We start from the raw sequence: 17,621 nt of genomic DNA on the forward strand, positions 1-17,621 counted from the left end.
AACAGCCACCGGCCACATGTACCGAACCACAGAGGAGATGAGCAAGTATCAGGCACCCATAGCCCACTCAGGTAAAGCCGCTTTCATCAGTCACATATACTCAAGCACCTGTCACATATACCGCACCAGCTAACTCACAGATACTGTACCACCACAGCCACATACACCTAGAATTAGTTACAGGTACCCAGGCACCTGTCACGGATATACCCTATTACCACACTGATACTCTGTCACTAGCAGAGGACCCATCCTTTGCCACTGCTCCCTCCACTGGAAATCGTACAAGCAGCCAATGGCACCCGTCCCCGATCAGCCACACACACCACCTGCCTTCCTGTTCTAAGCACAGCCCCTCCGGGGCGCCGAATCCAGGCTTGCTTCCCCTCCAGTCCCGTTCCGGAGCATGCCCCCACGCCCACCCATCCCCGGCCTTGCCTCCCAGCCTTGCCGTGGCCCCCCAGCCCATCTCCCTTACCTGGCGCGCTTCGGGCCGGGAGGCTGCGCACCGCCTGACAGCTGCTGCTGCTCCCTGGGAGGAGAGGCAGAGCTGGGCTGCGGCGCACGTCACTCCCGGCTCGGGCGGAGGAAGAGGTGGGGGTGGGGGCGCAGGAGGAGTGTCCCGAGCGGGGAGCCGTACAGCAGCCGGGGAGGGAGAGGAGGGGGCTCACAGCATGGCCTGAGCAGGGCTCCGTGTACGATGAACACAGAAGGAGGACACGGGGGCTGAATGCCCCAGAGGCAGAAAGGAGCAGGGCACCACCGCCCTGCCCATGCCAGTGGCCTCACTGGCACAAGTGGCATTTCACATGATACAGCTGTCCCCGTCACATCCCTGGGCAAGGGTACAAGCTAGGAGGTCAAGGCTAGGGAGCATATCTGGGATGGGTCAGGTGAGCAAGGAGTAACAGGATGGCTAATCCTACACAACTCAGGGAGTCTGGTTGCATCCCAGGTGGAGACAGGCGAAGTGTTCACAAGCCTGGTACTGGGTGCACGTTCTGGAAAGGCACACTACAAGGAAGGTCAAGGCACACTGGAAAAGTCAGTGCACCGCTGGGAAGAAGAAGGCATATCGATGAAAAGCAAAGCATGTTTCAGACTATGTGGGCGCAAGCCCTTAACCTCTCCTCCCAAATTATTTACCTCTCTGGTGTAGTCTCTGTACTACTCGGTGCCTTGAGGTTTCCCTCTACATCATTAGACTCTCTCTTGTATTTGGCACAAGTCCACATCCCATTACCCAATTATTTTTGACTGCTGCAATCTATCCCATACTCCAATATTCTCGACTTATGTACATATACCAGTAACTTTCGATGGTGTACTTTTACGATTTACGTAATAATCTATTTCTAATGTAAAGCGCTCTCGCAATAAACATCTGTACTGTGGGTGGATGGCATCATGGACACAGACTAGAGGTTCTAAGCACACCCCAAAGGATGAATTCTCACGCAGTGAGGGAACTCTGTTGGGTCTCAGAAGGACATACGCCCAGAACAAAACCACTTTAAAAGCATGAAAATGAAAACGTTATGAATTACCTGAATATATACAAAGTAATAATATAATATAATATAATAATGAAACTGATTTGTGAAATTGAAAGTGACGTGAGTTCCACTGAATTAACTATTTTACGTCGTACCTGACTGTGAGCTCAGCTGTAGTGACCAATTTTTATTTATTTTAAAAAAACCTCTAAAGGCCTCATGCCACTATAAAGTTGCATCAGAGCACCATGGCAAGATGAAGATTAGTTGGTCAAGGTAACCGACAACAAATAAAAAGTCTGCAGTTGCTGTCTAACAGCTAATGTTTAATCATATACACTGAACATCCCAGGATGATCAGAAAGCACGCACATGGAAGGAGATGGGAATCCAGCATGGTAAAGTAGGGTGTATTAGGAGCTTACTACTCACAAGGTCGAGGAACGTAATGAGGATGGTACACTATTGCGGAGGAGGTCTGTGTCGTGTGCTGTAATAAGCTACTCATACCAATGGGTATACAATAGGAAACAACCCCGTGGACTTCACATCATTTGTTGGTGAGGAAGGCAAATTACAGAGGGAAAACTGCACAGGAAATAGTATGGAAAAACTCATACGAAAAATAATCGGGGACTGATTATCTTATGGAATTCATAGTGATGTCACTCGAAACGATGTTAAAATATGTAAAGTCATACCCTTACAGTGTTTATCACTTAAAACTGAACAGGGCTATTTTACAAAAGCAAGAACTAAACACAATTATACAGAAATGTGAAAAGAGCATTTTTTTGGTTTGTTTTACATTTTATAAATCACATGTTGGTCTTCCAAATGGTGTTCCATTCAGGCATGTCTGAGCTCTATTAAACATAATAGAGCTCAGAAATGCCTGTTTGGAACATCATTTTTTAAAAAGGCATATGAAACGCAGTATAACAACTTTAAACTAGTTAGAGTGTAAACAAAATATGCTGGATGTATTTTTGAGCAGTGAAACTTGCTGGTAATGGACACTTGTTTTTGCCGGTGATCTTTATCCAGCTATAAAGCACAAAACATTGCATATTTGCAGTTTATCAGGTGATCGAAGGGTTAATAGTGTGGACTTCTTTGTCATGAGATAAGATAGGAGATTGCCACTGGACCTTTCTTGCAAATAAAGGCGATGCTGCCAGTGGGAAGAGGTGGATTCATAAACACCCTAAAGCCAAGTTACACATGTCCAGTGTCTGTAAAAGTAAGCAGCTGCAGTGCTGCGACACAAGGTGACACCTCTCAGCCTCCTTCGACTTCGGGTAAAAAGGGAACAGAGTCCTTAGCCCCAAAATAGTGGGGGACTCAATCCACCAGATCTGGCTTGTGGTCTGGGATACATCTCAGGAGGACTGACAATTTCGCTGAAAACTGCAGGACATGACCATCACAGTTGATGGTGGCACATCTCCTGAGTTTCAGGTTGCATAATGAAGTCTGAGGACTGGATAAGGATGTTTCTTAAAGGTTGCATGCAAATCCATAATGGTCACGTCGCATTCCAAGTGGTCTTATAAATCGCAGAGGCAATAACAAATAGCAGTGGGTAAGGACGTACTGGCAGTTTATTTTTTGAGATCCTGTAAGGGTGTATGCAAATGATAAATGAGGCAAGTCTATTTTTCAAGTTTAAAGTGGAAATTATTGAGAGTAATTGCTCCAATGTTTCAAAAATATTTGACTGGATATAATGTTCTCAGACGTGGGCTTTCCTTTTACAGATCATCAATATTAGGCGTTAAATTCTTTCAATTTATAACTATAACTTACAGAATCTCTGCATCGGCTCACATCCTGTTATTCTGGACACATCACTTAATCTCCCCGTACCTACCAAAAATGAATGTGTCCTTGGGTAATGTAACTGCTCATGTAAAGCGCTCCAATACATTCAGGTCTTTGCACTATAAAAAACTGAGAAAAAAAAATAATCTAAGAATGTAAGAAACGTGTGGCCTGACTGATCTAGTCATCCTAGTCTATGAGTGTTTTATTCCTAAATAATGAGGAATAAGCATTTAGACGTCCCAAAGCTCAATTTAATATGATCCATAGCATGAGGAGGGTAAATTGTTTATCCCTTAGCCGATTAGTGATATGGGTACACAATTCATACATTTCAATCGAAAGGAGACCCAGCACTCTAGGTGTTCCTTTCCTGTGACAGAGCAAGATGGCAGCCTCCAATTTCAGTTGAAACAAAGGTGGGGGCATTCACATGATATATTTTCCTACAACCCAGGGTCGTCACAATGTGCTGGTAATAGTTTGCTTATTGTGTCTTTCGAAGTATTCATTTGTTTTAATGTTAAATATTTATACTGATGTTTACGTGGATGTCAATTTGACCCAGATACATTGATCAGAAATGGGCACCTTTTTACCTTCAATCGGGTCTTTGGGCACCTCTGTATAAATCAGTAAATGGTACTCTAATTTAATTTTGTAAAAGCTGCTTTTATTTAATTGCCATATTACCAAAGTATCCTGACAGTATCACTCTTTTTTCACGCATTAGCCCTTGGCGGTTCCAAAATAGCAAAGCGTAAACAAATGGCTGGTATGTTTTTTTTCTATGAAAAGAGGCATCCTTAGCTGTTACCTGCACTAATCTCAAACAAGCTTCTTTCTATGGACATTGTTTATCTGGCGCTCTGCTTCTCATTGCACTAAACGCATAGCTCACCTGTTTCAATATGGCCGCCATCGTTTTTGTCCCTTTTCTATGTCTATTAAGGTCCCGCCAACGCCCCATCACGCCCTCCTTTCTCTATTTTAGCAGAGGCGGAAGACATCTTGGAACGGAAACATATTCCTTTCACGGCGAAGGGAGTTTAGTGAAGGAAGCCCAGGATGAAAGCTGGGACCAATGTTATTTTCCTTCACTGCTACCTACCTATACGTCTCAAACACCCTGCAGGGTGAACACATTGTTCCACGGCCTATAAACGAAGCAGGTGTTGTGATCATCACCTTAATATCACAGACCGAGGGACGCAATCTGAGCAAATCTATTCCCGTGCGGGGGGAGTAGCACGCTCCAAGATGGCCACAAGGCTGAAAGCAGCAGTAGGGCGGCAGCTGACCTGGTTATTTTCTTTACCGCGATTCTTGAAGCGTGCCTGGATCTGACAAAGAGTGTTCGCATGGGAAGAGCAGAAGTAGGAAGAGGGGGAAGGGCTGCAGACAGGAAACGCTTTGTCCGCTTCTGACAGAAGCGCAGGGCGCCTGACAGCCACGCGCTAAGCGCCCCTTCTGCAGGGATACACATGCATCTGCACCAAGCTGCCCTTTAAAGAATCACCACCCTCCTACAATGACCTTATAGAAATCCTGTATGCATACACAATTATTAAAGAATCGCTCACCAGGCAGTTACATAACCACCAATCTTTAATAACAGGCATCTGCCAAATGCACAGCCATTTCCAAATCAAATCCTTTAAACACACATTCACCACACACAAAAAATAGAGCTTTTTAGATAAAGAGCCGTGGATGCGTAAGCAGCTACCCTTCGCCACTCTTCGGACACATTATTAAGCACTTAGTAATATGCCCATGCAGAAATAACCACCCTTTATGCAATCACCAGAGCGAACACCCCCACGTAAACAAAAGCAAGCTTTTATACACATTTTGCTTGTACATACTCACTGACATAGAACCACCCCTTATTGATTTTTATGAGCATAAACAACAACACTATACATAATCTCCCTTACCAAAGAAAACAATCACGACTCAATTGACCACCCCTAAAAAGCGTTACGAAGGTCCGCAACCCAAAATACATTCACTTTAATTAGCACCACTGGAGTTGTGTCGCAATTGAGGACAGCATTATGAATCAACACTCAATCAATTATGAGGCAAGAAAGGAATGCTACAAGAGAATACAAATAAAGCAGGTTTTTAGATGTTTATAGCCAAAGTTGCCCATTGTGCCTCCGGACTTAAATAGTTCGTGTGAAACTTGCAAGATTTACTTCGCGAAAACCTAGGCTACACGAGTGCGTTTTCCTAAGGAAAGCTATACCTCCGTTAATCTGCCTATGGAAACTATGTTTTAAAACATCTTCAGCTTTGCGTTTACTCTGATTTCGCTCTACGGGAACGTCAGAAGCACCCCTTTCAACAAGAAATGGCAAATAACAGTGTTGTTTATTCACAGCTTTGTTCTAAAAGAGCATCACTAGAGGGCGCTCTATGATTTGATACATCCATCCTTAAAACGATATGAAAAATATTTCGGATTCCTCTAAATTTTGAATGCCAACTTAAAATAACGTCTGATTTGAGATTCACTGATGTGAACAGGAATCTACAAGAACATACATCTGTTCATAGAAACAAAACATTTTTATGACGGAGATTATTCAGTTCGCTCTGAATCATATGTTTGTTTCATCCCTCAGACAAGCCACACCATGGGGATAGTAAAACAATCTGAGTAAAATTGTCACCTCATTTATGTATTAATACACAAATCAACAGATAAAAAGCGAACAGCTTTTATAGTGTTGGTAGCTGTTTTAAACTCTGCAGTATTTGTGGTAAAGGAAACTATTTGAGCTAGAAATCTTTTTACCTTGAAATCTGTTTTGTTTTGTCTTCTTTCCCTTCTTTTTCCTCCTGCCCTTTTCCTTTCTTTTCTTCTTTCCATCATTAGCTTATTTTCTCACTGCTATCCATCTTTTTTCTTCATTTCTTTTATTCTGGTAACGTTTCATATTGATGCACGTATTGCTAACAGCATTTGTATCTTACTATGAATAATGCTGGACTTGCATGTCACTGAAATTGCTGAAGTTTATTTTTTGTTACTTAATTTATGCCAATAAAGTAACTGATACACAAAAATAAATCTACAAATCATGCAGGAGGTAGTGGATTAAAGGACAAATGTGGTTGATTGTGCCCAATAGATCAACACTTTTCCACCCTTAGCGTTTTTTGTTTTTATGCTTGTAACTAAATGGAAAATAAACTTCCTATACATACCAGCATGGATGAGTTGAACAGACTATCACTACTTTTGAAGATTAAGTTAAGTATTGTTCTTTTGGAAGTATGCGGACCCTTGAAGGCCACAATGAGCGAGGGACAACACCTGACCCTGGAAGATGTACTGCTACTGTCTCTTTTGAGAAGAGGGACTGTTGTCCTGTAATAATGTCTGTATTGAATTCAAACATGTTCTCGTGTTGTTCTCTACTGTACTATTCTAAAAAAAAGACCTGTTTTTAAAAAAAGTTACATGTTTTCCTATTATAGTACAACATTATATCAGTCAGTCTGCCGGGTAAGCTGGTGGTAGTGTGGTTTTATTACACAATGCTGTCTGTGGCGAAGAGGGTACTCAATACGTGCACTAGTCAATTCAGTTTTGAGACACCTATTAGGGCCCATAACCCTACTAACAGCAGACATGTGCTATCAACTATACCAAGACCAGCAGGCTAATTCACTCTTCATGATTTTGGCTTATTATTTTATGTTTCCAGGGATTTGTCTGCAGATCACTTGGGCTATGTGCCTACTAAATGCCAATTCCAGTGCCTACACAAAAAAGGTTCTGTTGTTGTTTTTATCTAAAAAGCAGTACGGAGTCAAGTGTTTATTTTCAGGTCTGGGTATTAAGATCACATATTTCATTAAAGTGTTTGCTCTAGTAAACATATAGGCCCTCATTTTGTACTTGGCGGTGCAGACCGCCCCGCCAGCGGTGGCGGTAATTACCGCCAACTGCATGGCGCTTCAGACCGCCAGATAATGAATACAGTAGTGAACTGGCTGCAAAGCAGCCAGTTCACTACTACCCACTGCCAGGCCAGATTCCTCCGCCAGGCCAGATTCCACCACCAGTCCGACGGTAGCCACTTTCGACCTGACGGTGAAGGGCAGACCGGCGGTGGTATAATGTTCCCATTTCCAACAGGGATTGTAATCCCTGGCGGAAAGCATACGGTGACAGAAATTCTCATTCCTGTCACCTGTATGTGACACGCCAGGCCACCCCCCCTTTCCACAATCAAAAGCCACTAGACCCACCCTCAACCCCCCCGAACCTTGAAAATCACCCCCCCATCCCTTCTCCCTCCAATCTCCCTGTTGGCCCTCCACATCCCCCCCTCACCATCCCCCACCCACCCCACCTCCGTTCAGGTCCCCCCCAACACCCAAACCCTACATACACCTGCACCCATATACCGACATACACACACACATTCATACACACATCCCTCCTTCACAAACACACGCACACCCCCATGCACACACTCACTCACTCAACACACAGCCCCACATCCCATAGGTTAATACCGGCAAAAACAACTGCCTGCTTAGAGGATGTTGCACTGGGTTGGTAAGGCCATGCCCAACTCGACTACCTAGCAGAATAGGTAACAGATGATGAGATTAGAGAGGCCATAATGCAGTTCCAGTCGGGCAAGGCCCCAGGGTCAGATAGTCTGCTTGCAGATTTCTATAAAACGTACATAACCACCTTAATGCCGGTTTTAAAATCGGTATATCAAGAAGCGAGATCGAATGGCCTATCCCCCCCCCCAACCATGAGGGATACCATGATCATCACATTGTGCAAACTAGGGAAACCGACTTATAGGTGCGAGTCATTCCGGCCACTATCCCTTATTAATTGTGATGCTAAAATACTAGAGAAAGTACTAGCCAATTGGCTGGCCCCTCTCATGTCATTCCTGGTTAGGCCAGATCAATTGGGTTTCATCCGGGTAGATCTACATCCTACAACCTATGCACTTTGTTTGCACTACTTCATGATATTAACCCAGACCTAGGTGCGGTGGCGTTTTTTTTTTAGATGTGACCAAGGTGTTCGACTCGTTAGAATGGGACTTCCTCATGACTATTCTCCGCCGCATGGGATTCCCCCATGCTTTTTTAACTTGGGATAGCCCTTCTGTATACACACCGAATGGCAAGGATTAAAATCAATACCTTGATCTCAACTCCGATACACATCACCAGAGGCAAGCAGCGAGGCTGCACGCTGTTGCTGTAACTATTCGCTCTATTGGGGGAACACTTGGCAGCCAAACTGCGACAATGCCACAGTGAATGCGCAAATTGCTACCCTTCTAGGCATGTTCTACTTTGAATGGAGACACCTAGCCATCTGGTTACTCGACTGTACCAAGCAGCACAACTAGAGGGTCCCTCTGCTGCGACGAGAGCAAGGGATCAATGCGAATTACCATCACAGACACACAATGGCGCTACTGCTGCATCCAAACTAGTAGGATAACTTCCAGTAGTAGGCCAAGTATAATACACTATAAATTTCTATATCGTATATACTACACCCCAGTCAAGTTACACCTCTTCCGCCTGTGTTCCAGTGACCATTGAACCAGATGTGGCATGGCAGGAGTGAGTTTCCTACACCTAGCACGGTCTTGCATCCCCATACAGTCTTACTGGGAATACATTTCCATGGCCCTGGCAGTCATGATGGGTCAACCTACGACACTGATCCCTCTAATAGCCCTGTTAGGTCATACCAAAGAGGCAGAGGCCGTCTGCAGAAGATTTGTTGCCCTAGCCCAGCTTTTAGCCAAACGTAGGATTTCTTGTAGAAGGGACAGAGGGATAGCATCGAAATTCAAAGAGTGACTAACTGATCTCATTTATTGTAAAGATCAATAATCTGTCAATGCTGAATTGCTTCCTCCTAACTCCAGACACCAGCAGCAGATGATGACACGTGACAACACCAATTGATAGACTGACTAACACCATTGGATCATACACAGCTGTAGGAGAACATTGGCAAAGTAATGTAGCGTATTCAAGTATTAGTACTTATACGAAAAGTATTATGAAAATTGCACTACCAACTACTCCACAACTTAGGTATAGGACTGCGGGTTGTGGGAAGTGCCGTAATTGGTTGCCTATAATGTTGTCCTATAATTAGGTAATTGCCTGTTTGCATTAGGGGGATGGATCTGCTTCTTGTTGGCGGGATGGGACGAGATACTGGCTAACACCTATATTTTGTTGAACTAATGAATGATGCTGCACTTTGACTTTTTTTTATGTTCTTTACTGAAAACTCAATAAATAAATAATAATAAAAAACGTTCTTGTTTTCTGTTAAAGTGGTGACACCTGGAGTTGCACGAGACCCTGGGTGTCTGGGGGGAAAGGTCTTGATGCCATGTTAAGAAACCAAGTCAGATTTTTGTTTAACATGCCACTCCAGCCCTCTGTGTGATTGTGTGGTCCATTTCTAGCTTGCCCCGGGGTGCGATCGATTCACCTTTGCCAGAGCCTCTTTAACCTTTGGAAAAAAATGGCAGGTTTAGTCCTGTCAACTTTCATTCTGTGGAGCACAATGGTAGCCACAAGCTACTCAGCAGTAAACATGTCTGTCGGCTGAGCGTGCAGCCCGTGTAACTTCACTTTATCCTCAATTATTCTTTTTTTATCAAGCCTTGAGTGCAAACTTGTAGGCTGAAAAGAGTACTTTATAACTTTATAATGGATGTCAGACTTTTTTGTAATGTGGTTGGTGACTCGAGCAGCATTCAAAGTGCTAAAAGGTGAACATGCAGAGAAAAAGTTTTTTTCTAAGGGAAGTGGCAGTAGCTCCATTAAGTGCCTCTAGCATAAGATACCAATAAAGAGCAGAATATATATGTTGCTATGGTACTCAGCATGCCAGGGCATTCCACCTACAGCAGCATCTCACTGATGTAAAACAAACAAAAAAATCCCTAGCGCAGTTAAGATGTGGAAACAATTTTTCCACTGACAATAGCAATGTTGCTGTTAAAATCAGTACTACAGCCTAGAACACGCCCAGTGTGAAACAAAAATGGAACACACTGCGGCTGACTGTGGTGAGGGTGAGTACATGAGGCGCACTGGAACTGTTCAAGATGGCGCTGCAGCCTATAATCTTACCAAGCAGCCGTGCTTTGCTTTGGCGGACTGCTTGTAAATGGCACCCCTTGCTCCCCCGAACGCTGCTCATCATGCTTGCGATGCACCCCTGCTAAAAGACTCATTACCTGATCTTCCTGACACGGGGGCCTTTTTTCCACTTGGGGGCTTGCTTGCGTTCCAGGAAAGACCGCAGATTGGGTTCTGGCGGCGGATGGGGCCTCCCTCTCGCTCCTACTGGATTGCTGGTTGACAGATAGCTGTGGAAACAGGATGGAAAATGCCCCCAAACAGCGCTCTAGATTGCTGCAGATTTCTTTGAGACCGCTGTGGGATAGACGGTAGCGCTGCCTCCCCTGATGCTCATCCTAGTCTACTGAGGGGTCCTGTGCCCCATGTGTGAGGACATCTGACCCCCAAAGCCCATGGAGTACCCGACATCCTGCCTTATTGTGCAGACTGGTTGGAGGCAGACTGCTGGGAACTGCGACCAGAGGTTGGGCATCCCCTACTGTGAGGTGTGGGGAGCCTGCTATCCGCTATCCCTAGTATTGATCTGTGTCGCTAGCCTGGGAGTTGTGAGCCACACCTCTCTACTCATTGAATGGATTCTGGCAGACAGATGTCGTCTTATCACTGCAGTCAATGTGACTCTCCCTTCTGGTACTCAACCTCTCCCTGCAGATCAGAAACTCTTCAATGGTGCGTAGTTGCTTGTGCTGCTGCATATCTTGGCGCAAGCGGACTGGGCCCTTGTACAACTGCTCCTGCTGTCCACACCAACGTAATCATGGGGAAAGACAAGACCACTTGTCCCTATTACTCCCAACCCTGGATCAACCAATATACCACCGACCCCAGGGCCACTGGAGGGGCTATGACGGATAAGTGATCGCCCAATGAGGGAGACCTGGCTACGATCCTGCAAGCCATCAACGCCTCCCAAACCACAGTTGAAACAAAAATTGGAGAAGTCCACATGGATGTAGCGCTCCTCCATCAGGACTTGTGGAATGTCACTGGCAGATTTACTGTGGCCAAGGGAGATATTTCTACTATGGAGGATGAGTTATCCGACTTGAAGACGAAGGTCTCTCGCCTCCTCTCCCAAACAGCTGAATTACATCATGGCACAGAGGATGCTGAAAATCATTTTAGGCGCAACCTCTAAATTGTGGGGTTTCCAGAGTTCCTGGAGCAATGGATTAAACCCTGGATGCCATCGGACAAGCTCTCTCCCTGGTTCCCCATAGAGCGTGCACGCAGGGCCCTCATGCCCATGATTGCTTGCATCCTTAATTTTAAGGCAAGCAAGACTCCATCCTGTAGGAGGTTTGGTCCCTCTTGGACCTGAGGTGCCAAACAAAGTTCAAGGCCCTTAACTTATCCTACATGCGCCTATTCCCTGCATGTCTCAAAGTGACCTACGCTAGTAAGGTGAATTTCTCTGAAACCCCAGACACCACTTGGGACTGGCTCACCAAAGAGAAACAGCTCCGCCGCCCAGGACATTCACCTCATCCCTCTGATGCGGCCTCTGCAGAGGCTAGCTCAGGCGCTGTCCAGAAGCAGCGGGAGGGTCCATACCTGCTCCTGCCGGAGACGTCAAAACACAAAAAAAGGGCTTGCCATCTCTGAGCTCTGACACTGGTGCAACCAACGAGGGACTCAGATTCACCACCCAGCGGCACAGTGGCCTCCCAGATTCTGGCCCTGGAGGAAAGGGTACTGCAGGAGGTGACCCAACCATCTGATGATGAGACTGAGCTGTCCTCCAGTCCTGTGTTGCGTAGATGCTGTTGGGTGACCTTCATGAGGGTAACCTTCGTATTGATACTGAATGCTGGCTGTCAGAGATCCTGTATTAAGGAGGGGTCCACTACTCCATGTTTGACTCTGTAATAGTTTCTGGTTTTGTTGAAGGTTCATGGGTGCAGATGCTTCTGGGGCTGAAGTATAGGGTGGGGGGTTGTTTGGGGGAGTGGGTTTTTCGATCCTTTTGTACATGAATTTTGTTGTCTTATTTTTTACAGTACTCAGTTATGTTGTCACATCACACCAATCTGCTTGCAACAGACGTTACACCTATGCATCTCTACATTATCACACCGCATCCCCTTCCTAGATGATATACCACTGCCTCAGCTGTTGCTAGCTAACAGACAAGGCCTTGACTAGCCCCTAACAACTGAGGAAATTGGAACAGCTATCTCGGCCTTGTATCGGGGAAGACGCCCGGCCCAATGGGTACCCTACTGAGTTTTACACTAAATACAGACAGGTCCTCATCCCCTATTTGCTTGACCTCTACAAGAAGGCAGCTGAGACAGTTTCCTTCACGTGGGAAACTGACATGGCCACTATTATCATACTAAAAACGCATGCCCCACCTACCTCCTGTGCAGCTTACCAACCAATCTTCTTAATCAATGGGTAGGTCAAGTTTTTTGCAGTAACCCTGGCCTCATGCACAAAAGGAGTTTTCCAAACTCTTATACACCCAGATCAATGTGGGTTTTACGCCTGCCAGAGGCACAAGACTCTGCCTTAGTACCCCTTGCCCTTTGCCACTTTAACATGCCCCTGCTGGCCCTACTCCTCATAGACTTTGATCTACCTCTCCCGGGTCTTGCAAAGGGTGTGCATTGGTCCCCGCTTCCGTAGCTTTGTTCGGATGCTTTATTCTAACTCAACTGCACAGGTACAGATTAATGGGGTGGTCTCTGATGAGTTCCCCATATGCTGTGGGACTGGGCAGGGCTGTCCATTGTCCCTCCTCCTCTTTGCCTTGGCCAGTAAGCCCCTCTCCCATCTCCTTCATTGTGATGCACAGTGGCTGGGAATGGGATATGGGACACGAGGACTGCATAGCACTATATGAAGATGATTTCTTTCTATTACTTTCTAACTCTGAAACAAGCAACCCTCGCTGTCTCCAGTTCCTCCAGCTGTTCGTCGAGGCACCTGGAGTACACATTAACCCCAACAAGATGACACTGGTGCCACTGTCCTCATTGCGGGACTCGCAGACTAGCATACCTGTGTGTTGGCTGAACTTCCACAACCTAGCTATACATGTGGCACTGCATCCTGCGACGGCTTGGTCCCTTAGCCTTATCCTCCTGACTCGTAGAGTTAAGGCGGATTTGAAAAACTGGCAATCCCTCCTGCTTAACGTGATGGGCAGGATAGCCCTCTATAAAATGATGGTGTTGTCAAGATTTTTATACCTCTTTCAGAATTTTCCACAAGTGATATCCCGTAATTAGTTTCGCGAGATGGATTTGGTGGCAATCTCCTTTCTCTGGCATAACTCTAGGCTGCACCTACCCTTTGCAAACTGTGAACATGCTCCATACGATGGTGGCTTAGGTATGGCAAACCTATAACTTTATTACCTCACATCACAGCTTCTGGTGTTAAATCACTGGCTCAGTGGGGCATGGGCCCACCCAGAATAAAGGATGGAATCTAACAGTGCTAGGGTTTAATCGGGTTATGGCCATGTTATACGGCGCTAGTGTCACCACCACCATGCCGGAGGTGACCTGGGCGATCCTTCTTGGTTGGCGAGCTGCACTTCGTCACTCTTGGTGGAACTTCAAACTCACCCAATAACTTCCCCTAAGATAGGGTGCAAGGCTGAGCAAAATGGCTGTACTGGAAGTCTTCGCCCATTGGGATGCAATAGGCATCTTGCAACTGAGCAACGTCTGGTCTGGTATGCAACTGTGCTCCTTTCAGGAACTCCAATCCACATATGCGCTATCCTCAACACAATTCCATAAATATCTTCAACTGCGACATACATTGCGTACCCACATTCCATATGGCATGCTTCGCCTTAAATTTAATTTTGATAGGTGCATTGGGGAAGGGTGGTGTCACACAGATATACTGCACGCTGATTATTAATGCCCCCACTAGACTGGAACGCACGCAGATTATTAATACCCCCACTATACTGGAACATCTTCAAGCCCAGTGGTAGGCATGGGTGGGATCGATTGACGATGAGGACTGGCGCAATGCAGTGATGGCCTGCCAGTTCATCACAATCTCCTCCAGACTTCATTTGGTGAAGATGATTTCTTTCAGTTCCTTTCCAACCTTGAAACAAGTGACCCTCGCTGTCTCCAACTCCTCCAGCAGTTCGCCGAGGCATCTGGAGTATACATTAACCCCAACAAGACGATACTGGTGCCGCTGTCACCATTGCGGAACTCCGCTGACTGGCAGACTAGCATACCTGTATGTCAGCTGAACTTCCGCAACCTAGGTATACAGGTGATGCTGCATCCCGCGACGACTTGGTCCCTTAACCTTATCCTGCTGACTCGTAGAGTTAAAGCGGATTTGAAAAACTGGCAATCCCTCCAGCTTAACGTGATGGGCAGGATAGCCCTCTATAACCTGATGGTGTTGACAAGATGTTTACACCTCTTTCAGAATTATCCACAAGTTATATTCCATCATTAGTTTCACAAGATGGATTTGGTGGTGATCTCCTTTCTCTGGCATAACTGTAGGATGCACCTAGCCTTTGCGAACTGTGAACATGCTCCATACGATGGTGGCTTAGGTGTGGCAAACCTATTTCTTTATTACCTCGCATCACAGCTTCTGGTGTTAAATGACTGGCTCAGTGGGGGATAGTCCGACCCACATACAGGATGGAATCTAACTTTGCTAGGTTTAATCGGGTTATGGCCATGTTATATGGTGCCAGTGTCACCACCGCCATGCCCAAAGTGACCCAGGGGATCTTTCTTGGGTGGCGAGCTGCACTTCGTCACACTGGGTGGAACTTCAAATTTACGCAATCACTTCCACTATGGCAGAGTACATGGCTGAGTGAAACGGCTGACCTGGAGGACTTCTCCCATTGGGATGCCATATGCATCTCGCAACTGGGCGACATCTAGTCTGGTATGCTACTGTGCTCCTATCAGGAGCTTCCGGAGCTCAGTGGTAGAGATGGGTGGGATCAATGGATGATGAGAACTGGCGCAATGCAGTGATGGCCTGCCGGGTAATCACTATCTGTTCCAGACTTCATTTGGTGAAAACGTACTACTTATATTGTGCTTATTCCACTCCTGACCGATTGAGTAAGGTAGATCTCCTTTCCATTCCTGAAAGTTTTCGTTGTTCACATACCCCTGCGTACGGCTACCACATGGTCTGAACCTGTCCTGTGGTAACACGGTACTGGACCACTGTGGTTGCAGAATTGTACGCTGAACTGGGATGGGAGGTGGAACTTTCACCACGGGTGCTAATTTTGGGCACTTTTGAGGGTGTGGGAGGCTTGAGGGCTGACCCAAGCGCTTTTGGGGACAGCTACCATGGTGGCCAAGGGAGATGTTGCTGGCCACTGGATGGCTCCCGAGGCCCTAACACTCTCTCAGTGGTGTTGTGAAGTGGACTGGTGCACCCAACAGGAGAGGCCAGAATATGAGGCCAGGGGAGCCCCTTCCAAGCATGTTTGGATTTGGGGTAAATGGTGGAACCATTTTGGGCTGGGTCCGCCACTGGAACCGTACTTGCTTGACGATCATTCATTTTCTCTGATGGTTCCATGGTGGATTTGCTACCTTAGCTATACTCCAAATCTAATGTATTGCTGTTGCATTATGAATACGGAAAACAATGTGACTGCTTTGGAATTAAACCCAATAAAAATTGTTTATAACAAAGTGGCCTGTAAGAGAACTGCACTAGCCACTAAAGCTCTACCATGCTGTAGTATATGTGTGGAGTGACCAAGTATGAACCTAGCGATAAAGTAAGGCAACAGTGCACAGTAAGAGGCAGAACAAGGTAACATAGTAAACACAGTCAAGAAGGAGCAAGATTGAGATGGCAGCGAAGGACACATGCTTGGACGTGGTGTCGGGGGACTGGTGTGAAGTAATTCAGATTAAACTATAGAAGCATGGTGCTCAAAGTGTCACATGTTGATGAAATGCTGTTTGAAGAGCAGTGTCTTGATCTTTATGAGGAGGACAATGAACGGTGCCTGGAGGGTTTCTCCGAGACCATAGAGATAGAAGAAGGCTCAGCATCTGGATTTAATTCCTAATTTGTGGTTGAGTAACGGTGATGCTGTGTCGCTGGCGGGCCCTCCTTATGTGTGGATATGGAATGCCAGATATGACTGGGTGCAATTCTTGACTGCCTTAAAGATGATGCAGCAGGACTTGAAAGGTATGTATAACAACACCCCATTCAGTATAATTACCATCATCATTATAATCAGGTTCTTGCAAATTGCTAAACAAACACAAACCCTGGGATTCAGTCACTTGCACATGATAATAAGGGTCAGAGGAGTAAGAGTAGAAATGTTTTAATTAGCTCAGTGAATCGAAGAAGTTGCTGGATATTGGACTATCAAGAAGCTGCAAGTACTACAGTTAAACACAGGGATAGATAAATGTTCTCCACCGCCTTCCACACTCTTTAAAACAATATTTGTATTGATTTTACAGAATAATGGTCAAAACATGCACACAAACATATTCCTGTGTCCTTGTACCCAGTCACCCTTCCTCTCCCCGAGTGGCCTTTGTCACCATAATAAACACCCATGGCATCTCTCAGTGTGGTCCAACTGATTGCCCTTGTTGTGAATAATGTCACTATGGAGGGGTCTCTCCTCCTAGAAGGTCACTGGAATCATCTAGCAGTCTGTGGTGGGTCCTCCATATCCCCTAGATCTTTTCAAATTTCCTGCGGCAGCCTCAGCTTTCATAAACCACTCTCTATGTCTCTACACATTGATTCATTCCCTCCCACCACATGGCTCTTGTGGGTGTACCATTCTTCCCTACCCCTTCCCCCCCCACCCCTCCGGAGTTTGGTCAGGTCTCATTTGGCTACAACAAAGCTCAGCATATAGAACAGTAATTGCTTCCTTGGAATGTCCACATAGTTGGATATGTCTAGAATAATCATTTGGGTGTTTGGGGAATGGCAGTCTCCTACTGCTTGCAGTTCGTTAACGATCGCTTCCCAATATTCAGCCACCCGCTGGCAGCCTCCAAATTGTGTGATGGAAGGTGCCTTCGTCTGTGTTGCAGTGGAGGCACATTGGGCTCTCTGCTCTTTCCATTTTATGGATACGGGATCTGTTTTAGTAAGATCTTTGGA

The 17,621-nt window shown here is 45.8% G+C and overlaps 1 protein-coding gene across 4 annotated transcripts in view; it reads right to left on the reverse strand.

Annotated features, from left to right (window-relative positions):
• NOL4L (nucleolar protein 4 like) overlaps nucleotides 1–17,621 on the reverse strand; it is a 407,582-nt gene that overhangs the window by 239,766 nt on the left and 150,195 nt on the right. Inside the window, exon 1 of one of the 4 annotated variants that reach the window (XM_069243395.1) lies at nucleotides 479–546. The exons of the other annotated variants lie outside the window; for them this stretch is intronic. The gene's annotated coding sequence lies outside the window, so the exon portion shown is untranslated. Of the gene's footprint in view, nucleotides 1–478; nucleotides 547–17,621 lie in introns of those variants that run through there. 4 annotated transcript variants of the gene reach the window in all.

The sequence above is a fragment of the Pleurodeles waltl genome, chromosome 7 (assembly GCF_031143425.1).
Source record: "Pleurodeles waltl isolate 20211129_DDA chromosome 7, aPleWal1.hap1.20221129, whole genome shotgun sequence".
NCBI classification, from domain to species: Eukaryota; Metazoa; Chordata; class Amphibia; order Caudata; family Salamandridae; genus Pleurodeles; species Pleurodeles waltl.